This window comes from Balaenoptera musculus, chromosome 16, assembly GCF_009873245.2.
Source record: "Balaenoptera musculus isolate JJ_BM4_2016_0621 chromosome 16, mBalMus1.pri.v3, whole genome shotgun sequence".
Classification (NCBI taxonomy): domain Eukaryota; kingdom Metazoa; phylum Chordata; class Mammalia; order Artiodactyla; family Balaenopteridae; genus Balaenoptera; species Balaenoptera musculus.
Window position 1 is genome coordinate 49,084,534 of NC_045800.1, and position 6,000 is coordinate 49,090,533.

A 6,000-nucleotide genomic window follows, 5' to 3' on the forward strand; every position below is an offset into this window, starting at 1 on the left:
AGGAGATAGAAACAAGTGAAAACAGAATCCTTAGTCATTCATCTATTCAACAAATAAGGGGATATGTGGCAAGAGCTGGGCTGATTGCTACAGAAAAGTTGGTGAAGAAGGCTTTTATCAGGGTGAGGGAGAGCTTCCTGATCCTTTCAAGCTGGAGGGTGACTTGGGGCTAAGAAGGAAATAGATCAAGAGAGACTTCTCTTGAATGATGTCAGTTTGTGGGAAGGAAGTCAGATCTGCTCAGAGAGTCGCGGAGAGGAAGACCTAACCTCTGTCCCAGAGGAATATTATCTTACCCAGAAAGAAAATGGTTTGTGCTAGGCTGCTAGTGGTAAGAAGCCTCAGAGCAGGAAGCCTGCCTGTGACTGAGCAAGCCACCCACATATCCCTGTCCTGGACTAGGGTGTACACCTGTCTCTTGTAAGTTTGGCTGGGGCACTAGGGTACAGGGACCAGGGGAGAGGGGCCCACTACGATTAACAAAGTGGGACTTGGTTTGTTAGCCTTTAGAGAGGAGAAAGCATTTGTGATGAAGTGGTCACCGTAGAGGGGACGGCTAGGTTTTGTGTAATCATGGCATTGGTGGCTCTAACCATAGATTCATTAGATCTCAGATATTTCTGTTTTTTTTTTTTTAAACATCTTTATTGAAGTATAATTGCTTTACAATGGTGTGTTAGTTTCTGCTTTATAACAAAGTGAATCAGTTATACATATACATATGTTCCCATATCTCTTCCCTCTTGCATCTCCCTCCCACCCTCCTTATCTCACCCCTCTAGGTGGTCACAAAGCACCGAGCTGATCTCCCTGTGCTATGCGGCTGCTTCCCACTAGCTATCTATTTTACATTTGGTAGTGTATATATTTCCATGCCACTCTCTCACTCTGTCACATCTCACCTCTCCCCCTCCCCATATCCTCAAGTCCATTCTCTAGTAGGTCTGTGGCTGGTACCATCTTTATTCCCGTCTTGCCACTAGGTTCTTCATGACCTTTTTTTTCTTTTTTACTTAGATTCCATATATATGTGTTAGCATACTGTATTTGTTTTTCTCTTTCTGACTTACTTCACTGTGTATGACAGACTCTAACTCCATCCACCTCATTACAAATACCTCCATTTCATTTCTTTTTATGGCTGAGTAATATTCCATTGTATATACGAGCCACATCTTCTTTATCCATTCATCCGATGATGGACACTTAGGTTGCTTCCATGTCCTGGCTATTGTAAATAGAGCTGCAATGAACATTTTGGTACATGACTCTTTTTAAATTATGGTTTTCTCAGGGTATATGCCCAGTAGTGGGATTGCCGGGTCGTATGGTAGTTCTATTTTTAGTTTTTTAAGGAACCTCCATACTGTTCTCCATAGTGGCTGTATCAATCTACATTCCCACCAACAGTGCAAGAGTGTTCCCTTTCCTCCACACCCTCTCCAGCATTTATTGTTTCTAGATTTTTTGATGATGGCCATTCTGACTGGTGTGAGATGATATCTCATCGTAGTTTTGATGTGCATTTCTCTAATGATTAATGATGTTGAGCATTCTTTCATGTGTCTGTTGGCAATCTGTAAGATATTTCTGTTTTTATTGGGCCTGTTATTCCAGGATATTTATCATTCCCTGTGGATTAGGAGTATCTAGGGAAACACCTCTCATGGGATGAATTTGGAAAGAATTCTAGAGAGAATTACCTCTTTTTCAAATTCCTGAAAATTGAGATAACAAGGTTTACGATGACTGTGATGGTATTTTCTTCTTTTGAGAGAAAGGAAGGGCATGTTTCCCCTTTATTTCCCCATTCTCTTTCATATTCTTAACTGCTACCCAGAGATTCAGCTCTGGAAGATTAAGTGAGGATAGCCTTTGACTAGTATTTGAAATAGTATCTATGCTCTGAAGCTTATATAGTTTTTAAAATATGACTATTAAAAAACTAAAGTGGGCTTCCCTGGTGGCGCAGTGGTTGAGAACCTGCCTGCCAATGCAGGGGACACGGGTTCGAGCCCTGGTCTGGGAAGATCCCACATGCCGCGGAGCAACTAGGCCCGTGAGCCACAACTACTGAGCCTGCGCGTCTGGAGCCTGTGCTCCGCAACAGGAGAGGCCGCGATGGTGAGAGGCCCGCGCACCGCGATGGGGAGCGGCCCCACTTGCCACAACTAGAGAAAGCCCTCGCACAGAAACGAAGACCCAACACAGCCAAAAATAAAAATAAATTAAAAAAAAAATTCTTTAAAAAAAAAAAAACCAAAAAACAGAAAAAAACTAAAGTAAGTTAATTCTGGAATGGTTATTTGGAACTCAGCATCGATTTTTTTCTTCCAGAGCAAGTGTCTTACAAGCATTGGTTTGAGAAGTTAATTACCAATAATGGGAATGTGGAGGAAATAACATACTTTTCCCTCTCCAGCTATAAAGATTATGTTCTCAAATCTGCCATAGGGCAATTCATAATTGAGTAAATTAATATCTTATAGGCAAAAATAACCCTATGAAAACTTTATATTTTATGCTCATGGAAAAAATATATAGTCTACTGAAAGCAAATGTTAATGTAATTTTTTTCTAAATGAAAAAAAAAACCTAAACTCATTGCTAGCATGTAGTAAATGTTCAATAAATATTTATTTGTTGAATTAAAAAAAATAGGAGCAGTGGATTGGGAAAACATTTACATAATTGTGACTACATATTAATACCTATAATATTCAGAAAGACCATTATAATTTATAATAGAGTAATAAAGGATTTCAATAGAAAATGTATGCGATAAAAATACAAATGGTGGACACATTCTAATAAAAATAATGAATGCCAATGTATTAATTTGCATCCACCACATTCACAAAAATTTTAAAAAATACTATCCAATTTTGGCAAAATTTTGGTGAAGCTGGTATTCTCAGAAATACCAAAAGTCATAAAGATGCTTATGCCCAATGACCTAACAATGTTATTCCTGAGAATTTATCCCAAAGAAATAATTCAGAATAAGAAAATATCTGTTTAAGATGTTCATCTCATTGTTCTTGATAAAAACAACAACTGAAAAATGGCTGAAATGCCTTAGAATATAGTACTATTAAAAACAATTATGTTTAGTGAAAAAAAGAACAGAATAGAATAGAATAGAAATGGTAATAGAATAAAATATGGTAATATTAAAGACAACACGGTGAAAAAAACTTCTAGTACAATAGCATAATGGGATATTATGCAGCCAAGAAGACAATAAAATAAGTACCAAAAAGTCACAACTTAGAAAAATGTTTGTTATAATGACTCAAAATTGTACGCTAGCTGATTAAAGCACACAGAAAATTGTACGCTAGCTGATTAAAGCACACAGAAAAGCATGTGTGCACACAGAGGAGTACAGCGAAGAGCAGGGAAGGTGCAGTAGTGGAATAGAATTTGCCCAGTGTTTGGGTGATGGGATTAGGAGAATATGCTTTATTTTGTTAAAAATTCCTTTACTTTTATATATTTCTTACTTACATAATGAATTTTACATTGAAAATAAAAGATTGAAATAGCAGAGAGAACAAACAAAAACGATGACAAAGGTTTAAAGAAGCCTGTGCTCGAAAATTTAATTTATGAACCCTTCTTTATGTACTTTTATTTCTAATTTCCTGTTTTCTTTATAGTAGAAAAGTCTTACAGGTTATCTGGCTTGTTCTGCTATTAATGAAAAAGAAGTTTCCAGACATCTGAACAGTCTTGTTTCCAATGCTCTCAGGGCTGGCGTCAGCTCCCTCAGGGCCCTATTGCACAGTGTCATGGGCCTCAAGGTTAGGGGATTAATCAAGTATGCAATGCAATGAGAAAATAACAGTATTTACAACTTTGCAACTGCTTGTACTCTGCTGAGCTCCGGTTGCTTATTTCCTCTTTGGAAAAGAAATGGGTGGCTACAGGTTCAAAATGAATCTAGTCTTCCTCTTTATAGGAAAGGACCTTCCTGGCTCCCTGGGTCTGTTTACTCATTTTGAGCCATATCTCATGAGGGACATGTTCATTTGCCTTAGGTGAACTTGACTGCAGCTGCCACTTGCTTTGTTTCAGGGCAAATGTCAGAAAGAACAGTACAGTCCTAAGGGACTCAGCTTATTGCCTGCAAACTGTGTCCATGTCTGGCTTCTGTACTGTACATCTTCAAACCTAACTGTACCTGAGAATCAACTATAGAGGGTGTTAAAAATAGAGGTCCACTGGCCTCAACCCTGGAGACTCTGAATCAGCAGGGCTGAGGTGAAACCCAGAAATCTGTACTTTTACCAACCTCAGCAGAGGATTGTATGTGTGGCCAGATTTGGGAACCACTGATCCAGATTTTTCAAGATTTTGCCTGGCTCTCCCACCCTTCCTCTCTGCCATAAATATTTATTAAGCTTCTATTATCTGCCAGCATACCATTTGTATGAGGTTGCTCAAACATACACACATTCATCACTAAATTGTAGAGCAAAATTGGACATCCCAACTCAACATGGTAAAGATGTCAATTCTCCCCAAATTAATTTAGAGGTCAAATGTGATTCCTATCAAATTCCCAGCAAAGCATTTTGTAGACATAGATAAGCTTATTCTAAAATCCATTTTATAAGTTTTATTTTATATTTTTAGTGTAATTTACATTATATAAAAATTTTTAAATGCTCTGAAAATGCACAAGCCCTAGAACAGCTAAAATAATCTTGAAAAGGTAGAATAAAGTGGGAGGAATCACTGTACTCAATATAAAGGTTTACCATATAGCTACCATAGTCAAGTCAGTGTAATCTGGCAGAGGGATAGACACATAGGTCAATGGGACAGAATGAAGAACCCAGAAATAGACCTGCACAAGTATTCCCAATTAATGTTTGACAAAGGTGCAGAAGAAACTTAATGGAAAAAGAATGGCCTTTCAACAAACGGACATCCATACACCAAAAACCCAAAAAACCAAAATAACAACAACAAAAAAACTCCATTGGTCCCATTAACTTTACACCTTGTACAAAAACAAACTCAAAATGGATCACAGACTCAAATGTAAGCGTAAAACTATGAGACTTTTAGAAGAAAAAAAAAAGGAAAGGATTGGGTTCTAGGGCTAGGCAATGAGTTCTTAGACTTGACACTAAAAGCACAATCCATAAAAGGAAAAATTAATAAATCGATCCTTTTCTCTGTGAAAGTTTCTATTAAGAGGATGAAAAGACAAACTGTAAACTGGGAGAAAGTATTTGCAAACTACACATCCAACAAAGGATTAGTATCTAGAATATATAAAGAACTCTCAAAACTCAACAGTAAAATACCAAAAAATCCACTTAGAAAATAGGCAAAAGACATGAACAGATATTACACTGAGGATTATATACAGATGACAAGTAAGCTCATGAAAAGATGTTAAATCTCACTAGCTATTAAAGAAACGCAAAGTCAAACCACAGATATCTCTATACACACATCAGAATGGTTAAATAAAAAATAATGACAACACCAAATGCCTGTGAGGATGTGGATAAACTGGGTCACTCATACATTGCTGTGGGAATATAAAATGGTACAGTCACTCTGGAAGACAGTTTGGCAATTTCTTATAAAAAAGTAAATATACAATCATAAGACTCAGCAACTGCATATTAGGCATTTATCTCAGAGAAATGGAAACATGTTCACACAAAAACCTGTACCTGAATGTTCACAGGAACTTTATTTGTAATACCCAAAAATTGCAAATAATCTGGATGCCTTTTAAGCAGGTGATTGGTTAAATAAACTTTGGTACATTCACACCAAAAGGAGTGAACTATTGATATATGCTTGGATGGATCTCTAGAGAATTATGCTGAGAGAAAAAGCCTGTCACAAAAGTTTTCACAGCATGACTCCATTTATATAACATTCTTAAAATGACAAAGTTATAGAAATGGGGAACAGATTTGTGGTTACTATAGGTTTGGGAGGAAGTAGGGGAGGAGATGGGCAGGTAGC